Source organism: Hibiscus syriacus, unplaced genomic scaffold (assembly GCF_006381635.1).
Source record: "Hibiscus syriacus cultivar Baekdansim isolate YM2019G1 unplaced genomic scaffold, ASM638163v2 tig00110410_pilon, whole genome shotgun sequence".
Lineage (NCBI taxonomy): Eukaryota > Viridiplantae > Streptophyta > Magnoliopsida > Malvales > Malvaceae > Hibiscus > Hibiscus syriacus.
In genome coordinates this window covers 980,524-998,600 of record NW_024062726.1, presented here as the reverse complement: position 1 = coordinate 998,600, position 18,077 = coordinate 980,524, and the positions used below count along the sequence as shown (strand labels likewise).

Here is an 18,077-nt window from a genome sequence, read left to right as displayed (position 1 = left end):
AGTAGCGCTTTACCGAATTTGTTAATTATCTTATTAAATTTCAGATCATGTCGTTTCTTAACCGTATATTAGTCTGTCTTTTCTTAGATAAAACCCTCACACACCCTATGCACCCTAATAACCATTCAACAGCCGTCACTAGCTGGATCCCACGGCTTTACAACCCACAACAATACTCATTTTGCTTAATACGCCGTCAAGGAGGAATCGGCAACCGCGAAAATTTGGGGCTGAGAATCAAGGGGAATATCTTTCCATGAATCAATACCATCAATGAAACAGTGTTCGAACAACTTATGTGCCTTCCATGCTGATAAAGCCTTCTCATCGATTTTTTTCTTTAAGTAGGAATCAATGTTCTGAGCGGCATAGGACTCCCTACAACTCCTTACGCTGTTAAAAGAGGGTGGATGACCCTTACTCTGCTCATTATATTTGGTTTCGTTGCCTGTTACCTGGGATTTTGTTAAAGAGATGCTTAGAAAGCTCTCCTGGTCTACACACTTATCCCGATATCGGACAGGCTGCTTTTGGTGTAGCAGGTCGCTTTATTATAGCTGTAAGTGTGATTATAAGTTCAAATTGTGTACATTTTTTGTTTGCAATTGCATTGATGGAGATACTAACACTAGACACTTTGGTTTCAATTGGTGAAACGCAGGTAACTCTGTATGCAGAATTATATGTAAGTAGAACGATTTCATATATGTTGATTTCTTGGTTCAGTCTCATGTTCTGCAGAATCTGCACTAAAAGATTAAACTCTGCCTATAATCTGCAGGCTGCGCATGTCGAGTACGTAATAATCATCAGCGGCAACCTGTCCACGATTTCCCTAACATCTGTATACATATTGGTGGAATATATCTTAATGCTCATCAAATATTTCCTAACATAGGAATTCTAATTGTTCTCCAACTGTTTATCTCCGAGACCTTAGTTTGTTGTCATAACCTTTCAGGTTCGATTTTTTGTCCTCCTTAAAGAGCTTTAAAGCTATGAGATTGATGATCTTAACTTTTTGATATGTTCAGTTGGTGGAGTAAGAGCATCAATTTTAGTGGTACTTTGCTTGTTATATGTCGGGGCTGTTGATCAAATCGGGTTTTGTAGTGCTGGAACTACTCTTAACCTCACAAACCTACCCATTTCAGTTGGTATATACAGTTTCTGCTATGCAGACCGTTCTGTTTTTCCAAATATACATTCTTCCATCCTTCACTTTTTCCACTTGTACTTATACTCATGTAACATAAAATTACACCTTAACTTATATATTGACAGAATTTCACATTCACTTTGTTAAACTTGCGTTTCTTGTGTTTCGGCTTTATATTTTGTTGGTTCATCTGCACTGGGGCAGCAATCTCAGGTTTTCTGATATTTGGTGACGCAATTGAATCTCAGTTTACATTAAACATGTCAATAAAATTTACAGCCTCTAAAATCGCAGCCTGTGAAAATGGCAATTGTTTTCCATGAGGTGATCATAACAATATCAAAGTATGCCTTGACACTCACTCCGATCGCATCGAGTCTAGAAGAACTCGTACCTTCAACATGGTCGAGATCTTAAGGTGTTTCCATACTCATCAGAACAGCTCTGAAAAAAAAACAGAGAGAACAAATTTGGATTTACAGTTCAATTTCCGATATCGTCTTTGTGTTCATTTATCAACCTTTCTTTCCTGCAACTTTTCTCATGGCATTGGCTGGATCTTTGCTCGCAATGCTAATTGTAAGTTGTTTAATTAGAGAGTTAAAAAAAGAAGGGTATTTTCTTAAACAATCTCCGTGTTTGCTGTTTTATTATACAAACTATTATATTCCCATGCGCCTGTTATATCAGTATACTTGGAGGTAAACTAACCAATTTGCAAGTAAGAATCGTTAATTACAGCTCTTCAAGGTTAGAGTATACAATTTTAGAATTTATTTGACATGAATATTTTGTGGCAATCAGATGGGAGTGTGCATTTTCATTGCCATTGTGGGGTTTTTGATTGCTTGTGATGGAACATATTCGGCGCTCATAAGATTAGCAGCAGGCCAACGTTGATGATGAAGGGGGATTCCATTGCTCTACTTTGCCTAGCTTGTTTAGATGGTGAAAATGAAACATGCTGAATTCCTAGTCCTCATATCCAAAGTGGAACTGTGAAGTTGTAGCCACTTTGGATATGAGGACTAGGAATTCAGCATGTTTCATTTTCACCATCTAAACAAGCTAGGCAAAGTAGAGCAATGGAATCCCCCTTCATCATCAACGTTGGTCTGCTGCTAATCTTATGAGCACCGAATATGTTCCATCACAAGCAATCAAAAACCCCACAATGGCAATGAAAATGCACACTCCCATCTGATTGCCACAAAATATTCATGTCAAATAAATTCTAAAATTGTATACTCTAACCTTGAAGAGCTGTAATTAACGATTCTTACTTGCAAATTGGTTAGTTTACCGCCAAGTATACTGATATAAAAGGCGCATGGGGATATAATAGTCTGTATAATAAAACAGTAAACACGGAGATTGTTTAAGAAAATACCCTTCTTTTTTTTAACTTTCTAATTAAACAACTTACAATTAGCATTGCGAGCAAAGATCCAACCAATGCCATGAGAAAAACTGCATGAAAGAAAGGTTGATAAATGAACACAAAGGCGATATCGAAATGAATTGAACTGTAAATCCAAATTTGTTCTCTCTGTTTTTTTTCAGAGTTGTTCTGATGAGTATGGAAACACCTTAAGATCTCGACCATGTTGAAGGTACAATTTTTTCTAGACTCGATGCGATCAGAGTGAGTGTCAAGGCATACTTTGATATTGTTATGATCACCTGATGGAAAACAATTGCCATTTTCACAAGGTCTTGGAAATGGGAACAAACATGAAAATGAAGTAAGAACATGCATACCACTGTCGAGACTGCGATTTTAGAGGCTGTAAATTTTATTGGCATGTTTAATGTAAACTGAGATTCAATTGCGTCACCAAATATCAGAAAACCTGATATTGCTTCCCAGTGCAGATGAACCAACAAAATATAAATCCGAAACACAAGAAACACAAGTTTAACAAAGTGAATGTGAAATTCTATCAATATATAAGTTAAGGTGTAATTTTATGTTACATGAGTATAAGTACAAGTGGAAAAAGTGAAGGCTCTTCATGGAAGAATGTATAGTTGGAAAAACAGAATGGCCTGCATAGTAGAAACTGTATATACCAATTGAAATGGGTAGGTTTGTGAGGTTAAGTGCAGTTCCAGCTCTACAAAACCCGATTTGATCAACAACCCCGACCTATAACAAGCAAAGTACCACTAAAATTGATGCTCTTACTCCACCAACTGAACATATAAAAAAGTTAAGATCATCAATCTCATAGCTTTAAAGCTCTTTAAGGAGGACAAAAAATCGAACCTGAAAGGTATGACAACAAACTAAGGTCTCGGAGATAAACAGTTGGGAGAACAATTAGAATTCCTATGTTAGGAAATATTTGATGAGCATTAAGATATATTCCACCAATATGTATACAGATGTTAGGGAAATCGTGGATAGGTTGCCGCTAATGATTATTACGTACTTGACGTACGCAGCCTGCAGATTATAGGCAGAGTTTAATCTTTTAGTGCAGATTCTGCAGAACACGAGACTGAACCAAGAAATCAACAGATATGAAATCGTTCTACTTACATATAATTCTGCACACAGAGTTACCTGCATTTCAGCAATTGAAACCAAAGTATCTAGTGTTATTGTCTCCATCAATACAATTGCAAACAAAAAATGTACACAATTTGAACTAATAATCACTCTTACAACTATAATAAAGCGACCGACCACACCGAAAGCAGCTTGTCCAATATCGGGATAAGTGTGTAGACCAGGAGAGCTTTCTAAGCATCTCTTTAACAAAATCTTAGTGTAACAGGCAACAAAACCAAATATAATGAGCAGAGTAAGACTGTTGAGTCAAACGAATCAATGGAATGGATAAGAGGGGGTGAATTTGTAATTAAAAAAATGATGAAAGCGTTTTGCAAGAAAAAGAAAATTTGACACAAGCAATTTTAGAGTTGTTCAACTTCTTCAATGAAGTATACATCCACTACCTTAGCTTCCACACTAAGGATTTCAACAAATACACTAATTTGTTCTAACCTTTTAGGACAAGGTGTAATCTTATAAGACACTTAGACTTATATCCCAAAGTCCCAAGTGTACAACCCTTCCTAAAAAGAGATTACAAAGAAGCAAACTATTGAATATCCTCACAAGATAAGATGTTCGCAAATTGAAGCTCTCACACACCCAAGAACACAAGAATGAAAAATACAAAGAATGGAATAGTGTTCTATGTAAGAAAGATAAAATGAATTACAAATTTGGCTATAAATGGTCTTTGATTGTTGGAATACCTTTTTTGTCTTTTCTTGGCTGTTTGAAGACCCATTTTATATGCTTTCATTGATTTCTAGTCGTTTTTGGTTGTTGTGAGGGAGTTTGAAGCCGTTTGATGCATTAAATTTGCGTATTTAAGCCTATCTGCACACAAAGTTTCGAAACTTTAGGGAAAGTTTTTCGAAAGAGCATTGAAAATATAACTGTTGGACCCAAAGTATCAAAATTTTAAGGAAAGTTTCGAAACTCTTGAGATAGTTTCAAAACTACATGAAAGTATCGAAACTTTTTCTGGAAAGTTTAAAAACTCTTGTAGAACTTTCAAAACTTCTAGTCAATGCTTTTTTAAAAAGATAATTTTTTTTGACATTTTGAGAATATAAGACTTTGAAAATTATTCTAAAGTATTTCAATGATATTTTTAATATAATTTGAACTTAAAAGACTCATTTTAAAGATTTGACAAATTTTAGGGACTTAAAATTAGTTTTATAAAAAGTTATTATATTTAATGTTATATCAAAATCATTTATGTTTATCAATCTCCCTCTTTTTGATATAACAAAACATTTTTGTAAAATTTTTCTTGATTCAAACTTTGTAATAAAATTTTCAAATTATATATCGTTCAAATTTTCATTTAATCCCCTTTTGAAAAACAATTTAAGGATATAAAATTTTTAGCCAAAAAATCATATCAAAAATAAAAAGGACAAGTTTTAATCAAAAGTTGTAACCCCCTAGACCCGGCCTGGACATTATGCCCAAATCTAGCCTGTTACATATATTATTTAGAAATTTATTTTCATATTTAAAATAACTTTTAAATCCATATACATTATAATATGAAATTTGTCATAAGAAAGGTTCATATGATAAACGTCCATATATCAATATATACATGTATAAGAAAAACTGTATAAAACATATACATAACAAAATACCGGTAATACAAATATATCGAGACAAAAGCAAAAACAAGTTTCACCAAAATATAACAAAAAGATATATAGAGATATACAGTGGTACAAAAATAGGAGTAGTAGGTCCTCCTGATGCCAAATCTGCTAGCCTAAGTTTTCTTATTATTTGAAAAGGTTAAAATTTACTGAATGAGCTAAAAAGCCCAGTGTGCTCCTTATGGTGTATAAAAACATACAAATTAAATACTTTAATAAAATCAATTTATCAAACATGTTTTAAAAATATGAAGACTACCCTCATCCAATCACCAAAATGTATAGGTTCCACAGAACCATACACCCACCTGTACACCGGGTAAGGGCCTTATACACATAGCATAAGAACTTACAGTAAGGACTTACCCTTTGCACAAAGCAGAGGAGCCTGCGGTAAAGACTTACCCTGAGCACAAACCTGAGGAGCGTGCGGTAAGAACTTACCCTAAGCACAAAGACGAGGAGCCTGCGGTAAGGACTTACAAGTCATAGACTAGGCCTGAGATACTTCCTCCAATAATACCCCAACTACAGTATTAAACATGTATGTATTCGAGTGAAAATGATATTTTAATTTAGTAAAATATGAAAATATTACAGACTCAGAAATCATATACAAAAATACAGAAGTCAGAGTTCATATCAGAAATGTACATTAAATCACATATCATATAAATAATATTTAGAAAATCATATATTGCGTCGTAAAAATATCCAGTATTATAAAAAATCTAAAACAATTTAAAACAGTAATGTAACACCATCAGGAAACACACCTATATCAGTCTAAGTAGTTTGATAAGGAAGCCTACTAATGAGTCTACCGATCACGATCAGCGGTAGCGCTAGATCATACAAATCGAAAAATCTATATCGGAATCTTAATATGAATAATAATAACCCCTATTTAAACATTTATACATATACCTACGATTTATTCTCGAGGAACGCGGATCGTGCGACTCTGGCGAATGGGAAGCACCAGATCTAACTGACCCTCAGTCGACTGAAACACGAATACCTTCATAAAAATATATTCTCAAATCAAATCCATAATCAAATCCCAAATAAATAAGCAAAAATGCTAAAAATACTAAGCATTTTTTAATTAACTAGCTCGATTCGGGGCTTTCGGGTCAGAATTTAGCAAAACGGATCGCGAAATCGAACTCAAGACGTCAAAAAACATCAAGATGAAGGTTTTTAAAAAAGTCAATGCCGATTAACGATTAACGATCAACAGTCAGTCAACGGTCAACGGCTAACTGTGGGTTGGGTCAGATCAGGTCAGACACGGGTCGAGTTAGACAGGCGGGTCAGGTTGGGTCTTCCCATTATCAAGCAACCCACAAGGCGGTGGAAATTCCACACTTTTAGGGGTGGTGCGTACAGGGTTTCCATGGGTGAAAAAAATTCTAGAAAAATTCCTACATACGTTTTAAGGGGTTTTGAGACACCTACCAAGCTCGATTGACAGCGGTGAACGACAGAGAGCTCGATTTCAAAACATTGGAAACTTGGTTTTTCTCACCCCCCACACACCGACGACAACGGAGACAAGGTGAACACCGGTGGACTCAGAACAACGTAAGAAACATGATGGTGCGGAAGGTGTCAAAAATGAAGCAACGGTCAGCTACGAAACGACAATTGAAGGTTTCCTTCTAATGAGAAAAAGTTGAAGAGAGAGAGAGAGAAAATGAGTTTCAAAAAATGGAAACTGCTGAATTTTGGGGTTTAAAACTCAATAAAATAGAAAATTGGATAAATTACACTATAGGTCCTCCAGTTTTTGATACATTACGAATTTAGATTTGAATTTAATCAAAATTTCACTTTGACCCCTAAATTTAGTTAAAATTTCAATTTAGTCATCGAAAGAATTTTAAGAAACTTTTTAGGCCCTAAGTTAGGGTGTGAAAACTCTCCCCCTTAAAAGAAATTTCGTCCTCAAAATTTACCTGATGGAAATAGATGCGAAAATTGAGCCTCCATTGACTCTAATGTCTCCTAAGTAGCTTATCAGGGGCCACAATTACTCCATTAAACTTTGACCATCGGAATATGCCTATTTCGAAGAACTCTCTTAACCCGATCTAAAATACTGAACTCCTCCTCCTCATAAGAAAATCAGGTCTCAACTTTACCTCCTCAATATGAAATATGTGACTTGGTTCTGGACGATAACGCCTCAACATAGATACATGAAAAACATCATGAATGCGACTGTGCTGGGGAGGTAACTCAAGCTGATAAACAACATGTCTGACTTTTACGACCCAATCATAGGAAGTAAGGGGCTATCTAGGAGTTGTTTGGCCTTAATCTCATTGGCCAAAGTAGGTTTAACCTATAACTCTGCTAACAGGCTATCGTAATCAAACAAACTCAAACTGGCAAACAAGGCTCTCATATCGGATATCGCCTTACGACTCAAGGATTCGACCACCACATTAGCCTTCTTTGGATGTTACTCTATCTCACAATCATAGTCCTTTAGAAGCTCCAACCAGCGACACTTCCTCAAATTCAACTCTTTATGAGTAAGCAGATACTATAGACTCTTATGATCGGTATATATATAAAACACTTTTCTCCGTAGAGATAGTGTCTCTAGATCTTCAAAGCAAATACCACAACAGTTAACTCCAGATCATGAGTGGGATAGTTGCACTCATGCGGCTTTAACTAACATGACGCATAAGCGACAACCTTCCCATTTTGTATTAAAATACATCCTAATACAGAGTGAGAAACATCACTATAGACAAAAAAATCCTTCCCAGACTCAGGCTGAATCTACACTAGGGCTCGAGTCAGAACAATCTTCAGTTTTTCAAAGCTAGCTTGTTGGTCCTCAGACCAGACAGATAGAATATCTTTCCTTTACAATTTTGTTAGAGGAGATGCAATAATGGAGAACCCTTCAATGAAACAACTGTAATAACTAGCTAAGCACAAGAAACTACGAATTTTTGAGACGTTCTTGAGTTGCTTCCAGTTCAGAATAGCCTCCACTTTACTCGGATTCACCCGGATACACTCAACATAAACGATATGCCCAAGAAAAGTCACTTCGCTGAGCTAGAACTCACACTTGCTCAACTTTGCGTATAACTTGTTTTCCCTCAGAGTCTATAGAATAATTCTTAAATGTTCATCATGTTCTACTTCAGTTCGAGAATACACCAGTATGTCATCGAAGAACACAACTACAAATTGGTTTAAGTAAGGTCGAAACACCTAATTCATTAGATCCATAAAAGCAACAGGAACATTAGTTAACCCGAATGACATCACTAAAAACTTGTAATGCCCATATCGAGTGCGAAAAATAGTTTTTGAGACATCAGAATCCTTCACCTTGAGTTGGTAATAACCAGACCTCAAGTATATCTTTGAAAAGATAGAATCCCCTCAAAACTGGTCAAACAGATCATCGATCATAGGCAGAGGATATTTGTTTTTAACCGTGAGCTTGTTCAGTTTCCTATAATCAATACAGAGTCTCAATGTCCCATATTTCTTCTTAACAAAGAGAACTGGGGCTTCCCACGGTGAAACACTGGGTCAAATGAATCCACTATCCAATAACTCTTGGAGTTGGTCTTTCAGTTTCTTAAGCTCCTTTGGGGCCATACGATAAGGAGCCATCAAACCGGGGCAATCCAGGAGTTGTTCAGGAAATTCAGCCAACTCTTCAGAAAAAACATCAGGAAATTCTTTAACAATCTGAATGCCTTCAATGTCAGATTGGGAACTCCTAGTAACCAGAATACAAGCAAGAAATGTCTTGGAACCCTTCCTGGTCATCCTCTCAGCTACCAAAGTAAACATAACATTCGTCAGGAATCCACGATGTTCCCCGATAATCACAATCTTTCGGTTATCTAGAGTCTTCATAACACCTCTTTTGGTTTCACAATCGAGATTAACTTGATAATTGCTCAACCAATTCATGCTAAGAATCAAGTCAAACTCCTCCAAAAATAACTCTATCAGGTCGGTCATAAAGATCTCCCCATGGATCTCTATAGGACACCCTCTAAAAATACGATCTAACTCTAGGGACTAACCTATGAGACTTTGAACTATCATTAAACTCTCAATATTCTCAATTGAGATATTAAGACCCTTAGAAATAGAATGTGACACATAGGAATGGGTAGAACCATTATTAAATAATGTAAAGTATGGAACTGAATGAATAGTAATAGTACCTGCAATCATATTAGGCTCATCGTAATCCTATCGAGGTCTAGCAGCGTAAACCAACACAAGCTGTCTGGCCTCAGATCTGGCTGGACCCTTACTCTGAGAATCTCAACCTCTACTAGCCAATATCAGTGCTTTCTTCTGACTACGACCCCCTGTTGGAGTTTGAACTATACTCTGAGTACGAGCAGGAGTACGAGCTGGTGTTTGAACTCTAGGAGTTGGCTCTGGACAATCCACCAGGAGATGGTCACCAGAACCACATCTAAAATAGGTACCCAATTTCTTTCTGCATTCACCAAAATGACGTCTCCTACAGTGCTCACATGACGACAAAGACTGCGATCCAGAAGTACCACTCTAAATAGAATGTGTCACTACTAACGAACTTGACGGCACAAGCCTGACACTCGCACCACCTCTCTGAAAAAGGCTCACATCTGCCCTCTTGCTAGAAAGTGCAGAAAAGTCAACAGAACCATAAGGCCTCCTGAATCGGCCTCGGTCTCTATCTCTCATGCACTCCATACCCACTCGCTTTATCTCCTCAACGGTCTAGTCTATCTCAACCAAGACATCAAGTTTCCTCTCCCGGTGAGTAGCAACTCGACTCCTGATCTCATACCTGAGTCCATTCTCGAACCTCAAGTACTGATCCGATTCAGTGTCAACAAGTCCAGTAGCATGACGACTCAACCTGATAAACTCAATATCATAATTCATGACAAACATATCACCCTGCTCCAAATTTTTAAACTCTTGGCGTTGTTCCTACAAGTATCTCTCTTTGATGTAGCGACTTCAAAAATGTTCCTTGAAAAGATCCCAAGTCAACTGATTTTCCGGAATACTACTAGAAATCGATTGCCACTACCTAAAACTTTCTTTCTTCAGCATAGCTAAGGCCCCCTATAACTTTTGCTCAGGCCTCGGGTCTATCTCATCCATAATCCAATATGTATCATCCAACCAATACTCAGCGTCAGTCGGAGGTCTACTAGTAATGCCCTCGAACGGAACTTCTCCAAAATCTACCAAAGACTTCAAAATCTCGAACGCATACATATTACCAGGGACTCTAGCAGCTCTCCTGAACATACAAAAGACAACTCTATTAATGGCATCCTCATCCATTATCCATATTAGTGTCATCATCCTCAGTGACGGGAGGGTCTCATCTCTGGGAATAGGCGGATCTACATACGGAATAGGAGGATCTCGCGATGACATCAGATCGTTTATAGTAACAGAAGGTCGAGTCATTTGCCCTCGACCATGACCATAGCCTGGCCTGCGACCTCTATCAGCACTCATCATATAATTATACAAGGCTCTACAGAAAGAATTTGAACATAAGTTAGACTGACATCATGAATCTTAAATATATTTAAACTCGTAAAATAAGGTGACAGTTTTTTTGAAAATATCAAAAATATCCTGAAAATCTAGATTTTAGGACTCATCCACAGTCCGAGTATTTAAAACTGAAAGCTCTGATACCACCAAGTATAACCCCCTAGACCCAACCTTAACGTTATGCTCAAATTTAGGTAGTTACATATATTATTCAAAAAAAAAATCATATTTAAAATAACGTTTAAATCCATATACAATATAATATAAAATTAGTCATAAGAAAGGTTTATATGATAAAGTCCACATATTAATATAAATCTTGTTTTATTTTTATTTTTTCGGTCATGTTTATCTATTTACCAATAATCGTTCTAATATTACAACAACATGTATACTATTATGTCAACATCATTGACTGCCACGTCAATATAATAGATCGTCACACCAACACAATTAACTATCATGTCAGTATTGTAATAATCAACACTGATCAAAGAACAAAATTAATATAATTAAATAAATTTGTGGATAAAGTTAACATATTTAAAAATAAGAGAAAAATAATGATTTTGGTTTATTATATGAACAAAGTGGCCCGGAATCTATTTTAATTTAAACCCTACAAATCCGAAAATATAAACTCCAAATATCATTTTTAATAATTAATTAAATCATAATCAAAGCTCAACCTTTTTAAAAAAAAATTACCTAGGAAACTGGCTGTTATTAAATAAAAAACATGCCCATAAAGTGGGACACAACTGTTCGTAACTTGGGTAACTAAAACGATTAAAAAAATAAAGCAAACTAAACGCCAACTTTCCTCTTCATTTGAAGAACATATCTGCAACACACGAACGCAGCTTTGAAGAAATGAAACAAACAGATTGATCTTGTCTTCCAAACACTCCAAATCGTCAGTCATGGAAGATTTAAACACCTCCTATCTTCCTCCGCTTGTACCTCCACACAAGGAGGCCCCTCCACCCAGAATCTGTCGCCTTCCCCAACCCTTTCACCAGCTGCTAAAACATGTGCCGCTTGATTTCCTGATCTAGGAAAAAAATTGAAGTTGCATGATTGAAACAGGTTAGCTATCTTCTATATTTCCCATATCAAAGCACTGATATTTGATAAATCTACCTCATTCGATTCTAATTTTTTATGATTGTTCGGGTGATAAGTGCTTAATTTAGTTAATATTTTACTATTAAATTACTCCTTAATCATTGGTTTTTGTGGCTTAATTGTTCATTTTGATTCATTTTCTATGCAGAACGTCAGATTCTAGAAATTACACAAAAAGAACAGAATTTTGCATTTTTTTATTTTCGCAATTAAAGCTGGCTGGAATTCGGATTTAGATTAAACATAAATTGTTTTAAGATAATATTTTAAACATTATATTTTATCTTTATTTTAGGTATTTTAGTTTAAATAAGTTTTAGTATTTTAATTAAGTTTTAAGATATTATTTTTATATTTTATCTTTGTTTTAGGTAGTTTAGTTTAAATAGGTTTTAGTATTTTAATTAGGATTTAGAATATTATTGTAAATATTATTATTATTTTTAGGTATTTTAGTTTAAATAATTTTAAGTGTTTTAATTAGGATTTAAGATGTTTTAGCTTGTTTTTAGGAATTTGAAGGCTATAAATACCCTCTCAGGGTAAGCCTAAAAACATATCTATCTCATCGAAAAATAAAATCTTCTTTTTCTCTATAGTTTTTCTCTATTTTCGCATACTCCTTTATTTTTCTTTAGAGTTTCGTTTTCAATTATGCTAAGTATGACATTGGTCATGCTTAGCTAATTTTCTTTCAAGCCGAAGATTAAAGCGAAGGTTCAATTCCAAACGTGAGAATTCTAAGGTACTTAAATCGCTTCGGATTTTTCTCTCTGTTTTCTGAGCATACTTTTCAAATCAAAACGATTTCGACATTGGTCCGTATATTGTTATGGTTAACATTTGAAGAAGGATTTTCTTATTGAAGCATATTAACTTCCCGAGGACACGCTAAGCAAAGTTATTTGCTAAGAGAAAACTGAGATTAGAATCAGTTATTGTTGAAACGACACAATCCGAGTCGGCAGCGAAGAATTGTCCTTGTAAGCCGACGTTAATCTTGAAGTAAAAATCTGTTTCGATGATTCAAGGATTTTGAGGCGAAGCTGAAGTCTGAAGCTGCTATCACAATAGTTTTTCTTTATCCCAATTTATTTATTTTATTTATTTGTTTATTTTATTTTTATCTCTTTATAATTCTTTAAATAATTAAAACCCTTTTATCTTCATTACTATTTTTAAATCATTATTTATTATTTTATTTTTTAAATTTATAATTATTTATTTTTTATACCTTTTCAATTTTACCTGGAATTCTATATTTTCCTAAAATCAAGAAACAGCTTTACTAAATCACAAAAACCATAGTCTCCGTGGATCGACCCTTCTTCTCTATACTACATTTTCCTTTATATTTATTTAAGAAGCCATCATTATTTTTATAACAAAATGACGGTTATCAAATTGGCGCCGTTGCCGGGGACTAACGGCAAATACTGATTTATTTTTCTAGTTTTTGATTTATGACCAGAAGGAACCCATGTGAATTAGTAGATCTAGATCCGGAGATCAAAGCATGAGCACGAAGAATCCACGCAAAAACGCTTCGAGAAAAGAGAAAAAGACAAGAAAAATAAGAGTAGAGATCAGAAACAGAATCAAATCCAGACTCTGAAGCGGACGCATACAATATTCCGATGGCAGAAGAAGAACAAACAATCTGAGAACTAGCCACAACTCCTGTCACTCAGACGCCATTATGTATCAATTTTCCTAGTGCCAGGACTCTGTTTCAATTAAAGACGAGACTCATTCATCTTCTTCCCACTTTCCATGGCTTTCCACTGAAGATTCGTACAAACACTTGTTGAAATTCCATATGGTTTGCACTAGTATGAAACCACATGTAGTTACCGATGATCAAATTAAATTGAGAGTTTTCCCTTTCTCTTTAGTTGAATTGGCTAAAGATTGGTTATTTTATTTACCTCACAATTCAGTTAATTCATAGGCTGACATGAATCAAATTTTTCTTGATGGGTTCTTTCCAGTGGCTAAAGCAAGCGAGTTATGAAGGAACATTTTTTCAATTTAGCAAAAGAGCAAAGAAAGTCTTTATGACTATTGGGAGCGTTTTAAAAACCTTTGCGCACGTTATCCGCAACACATATTAAGTGAGCAAACGTTACTTCAATATTTTTATGAAGGCCTTTTACCAATGGAGATGAAAATGGTGGATGCCGCCAATGGAGGAGGATTAGTCAACATAACCCTAACAACAGCAAGGGAATTGATTTCAACTATGGCAGCCATCTCTCAACAGTTTTTAAGTGAACCCAGCTGACGAGTTCACGAGATAAGTACATTTTATCTTGAAAATAAGTTAGATAAATTAACTGAAATAGTTAATTCAGTTGTTGCAGGAAAATCTGGAGTAACAAGAGCAAGTGGGATATGCACGAAGCTAGACCATCCAACGGATTGTTGCCCGCTGATACAAGAAGGAGGCAATACAGAAATCAATGCAGTATGAAACTTTCCAGGACCTCTACAAAGACAATACAACCCATACAGTAATACTTACAATCCAGGATGGCGAGACCACCCAAACTTTAGCTTTGCTGCAAATCAAGACCAACTTATCAACCAATGCCTCCTCCTTAACAATAAACAAAAAACTCATCATTGGAGGAACTCATAGGAAAGTTAGAAATTTCACAAGAAAAGTTGGTTACATCCCAAGAAAAGTTCCAAAGTCGAACCGAGACACATTTTCAAGAGTTGGATAACCAAGTGAATCGACTAGTTCAAACAATGGGGAAATTGGAATCACAAGGAAAACTATCTTCTCAAACCAAGGTAAATCCAAGGGAGAATGTCAGCGCCATCACTCTTCGGAGTGGTACAATAGTGGCGCCATCTGTTCCAAAAGATGAAGCAATCCAAAAAGGGAAGAATACTGTAGATTCAGGATCTTAGTAGAAGAGTGACGAAGTACGAACAGATCCAACACCATCTCCCTATGACGTGTCACCACCTTTTCTATCTAGGTTAGTAAAAAGGGATAAACAAACTGAGGAAAAGGAAATACTAGACATATTTCGGAAGGTGGAAATCAATATACCTCTCATTGAGGTTATCCGAAAGGTTCCAAGATATGCCCGATTTTTTAAGGACCTTTGTACAAAAAAGAGGAAACTTACCGGGAATGAGAAGGTAAATCTAGGAGAACATGTTTCAGCTGTATTCCAATAAAAGTTACCACCGAAACTGAAAGACCAAGATATGTTCGCAATACCCTGTAAAATTGGTAAAGTTGGGATAAAATGAGCCATGTGTGATCTTGGCGCCTCTATTAATGTAATGTCTCTCACTGTTTACAATATGATTACTAATGAGACCTTGAAGCATACAAAAATATCAATTCAGCTTGCCAACAAATCTATCATTTACCCGGAAGGACTCTTGGAAAATATGTTGGTGGAGGTAAACGATTTAATATTTCCCGCTGATTTGTATGTAATTGATATGGAGAATGATCGCACCAACACTTCTTTCGATATTCTATTGGGGCGTCATTTTCTAAGTACTGCGCACACAAAGATTGACGTAAGAAGCGGAACTTTAACTATGTAGCTTGATGGTGAGATCGTTAAATTTGATGTGTATAAGATAATGAAACACCCAGACAAAGTGGCGAGGATAAATTATGTTGATATTATTGATCCTTTGGAAAATGAGTTTGTAGAAACTAATTTTTCTTTTAATCTATGCAGGGAGTTAGAAGATCATGATGAGGAAATCAAGAAGTTGAAAAATATATTTTTAGATTGTGCTGATCTAAAATTGATTTCTGCTAAGTCTAATGTTATGCATTCTGTTTTGCAGGCGCTTGGGATAGAATTGAAACAAATGCCGAAAAACTTAAAGAATGTCTTTTTTGGAGAAAATCCTACTTCACCGGTTATTTCGGATAAGCTTTCAAAGCTATAAAAGATCCAAAGAATAACCTATAAGAATGTCAAATTCTACAAGGAGAAAATAAAAAAATTATACAATCTTAGAATTTCTCATAAGTAAATTTTTAGTTGGAAAAAGTGTATGAAGTGGAAGAAGTATTTCTCTTAAAACCTGTAGTCTGAATCAGGTCGTCGAGCTAACGACGTTAAACAAAAGCGCTTGATGGAAGACAACCCATTTCGTTTTATTTTCATTTTCATTTTTCTTTATTTTTAGCCAAATTTATTTCATTTCATTTATTTCATTTTATTTTATCAGATGCTTAATTTTATTTTATTTTTCTCTGAACAAATTCGAATATCGTTCGAATATTTTTTACCTTCGCCCGAGCTCGTCTTGACATGATCATAGCCGCGATCACCGCTAGATTGGGGAGTATTCTTTTTCCCTCTATTTGTTTTTAAATTCGACATACGTTTTGGGACAAAACGGATTAAGTGAGGGGGAAGGATAAGCATGTGTCAAATTTTCCTTGACTTATTTAATTGTTTGAAATTTAGTTATTCTGATGTTGATATGTTGGGATCGTTGGTTGCTAGTCTTGAATTTCACTTTATACTCTTGCTTCCTTTTGGATTTTGACCATGTTTTTGATTGAATTTAATTTGCACGATTGGTGATTGATATAACTAGTGAATTTTTGTTGAGTATTGATATTTCATGCTTTTGTCAATAAAGATGAACTTGACTCAATGCACATAAACTTTTCTTGTGAGCTTTGGGCCTAACGAGCATACATTTTCTTTCTTGCTCATTGTTTGACTTGTGTGTGCCGAACTAATTAGGATATTCTAGAACTTGTAATCACAATGCATATCGAGACTACATGTTGAACGTAATGTTTTAATGTGATAGGGGCACCTAGGATAAACCCACTTTTTCCAAAAAGCCTACCTGTTTATATATCCACTAGTGAACCAAATTTGAGTCTATTTCTCTTTCTTTGTTTTACACCTCATAATTAAACTCGAAGCCTTTCTTTTATTTTTTCCTCTCTTTTCACACCCTTACCGAGGCTTGAGATCTTGTATCACTCTTGTTCCACGAATAAAAAAAATGATGAAAAAAAAATTCATTGTTTCGAAGAAGAAAAAAAACAGCAAGTTGTTCACTGTTTCAAATAGCAAAAAAAACATACCCTTGTTCGGAAAAAAATGGAGGGAAAAATCGATCGTTTCAATTGTCTTTCATCTATTCTTTTTTCCTTGTTTAATTCTTCATTGTGATTCATGTTAATTCATGGATTGTTCTTAATTATTTTGATATATTGTTTCGGTATTTTAAACCTTTCTTTTCGGCATTTTTCCTACCCTGACCTAAGCCTCGTTACATATTGTTTAAAGACCCCTTGATTATTGCATTATGTTCATTTTTCGTAGTGGATACTTGATTGGATTCCAAGCCTATGGTAATATTTTGGTTAGTTTCGGTTTAAACGATTTCATTTACCCAAACACTTTGAGCAGATAAGTGTGAATATTTGTGAGGTATTGAGTCATGTTTCATTGAAGTTGACAATTAATTGTGATATATTGCTTACTTTAAATTTTCTTGGTTGTATCTTTCCTTGATTGTAACTTGAATTCGACAAATATCATTGACTTAGTTCGATTGGAAGTTTGAGGAATAAATTGAAATTGAAGATGACAACTTATGATTTTGATATGTTAATTGATGAATGCTTGAGGACACGCATTGAATAAGTGAGGGGGAATTTGATAAGTGCTTAATTTAGTTAATATTTTGCTTAAATTGCTCCTTAATCATTGGTTTTTATGGCTTAATTGTTCGTTTTGATTCATTTTCTGTGCAGGATGTCAGATTCTGGAAATTGCACAGAAAGGACAGAATTCTGCAGTTTTTTTTTCGGAATCAAAGTTGGTTGGAATTAGTATTTAGATTAAACTCAAGTTTTAGGATAATATTTTAAACATTATATTTTATCTTTGTTTTAGGTATTTTAGTTTAAATAAGTTTTAGTATTTTAATTAAGTTTTAGGATATTATTTTTATATTTTATCTTTGTTTTAGTTATTTTAGATTAAAT

At 35.0% G+C, this 18,077-nt stretch overlaps 2 pseudogenes; one reads left to right on the top strand and one right to left on the bottom strand.

Moving 5' to 3' along the window:
* Nucleotides 1–47: 47 nt before the first annotated feature.
* Nucleotides 48–2,059, top strand: LOC120124039 (annotated as a pseudogene).
* A 204-nt stretch (nt 2,060–2,263) lies between these two features.
* On the bottom strand, nt 2,264–4,464 carry LOC120124038 (annotated as a pseudogene).
* Nucleotides 4,465–18,077: the final 13,613 nt, after the last annotated feature.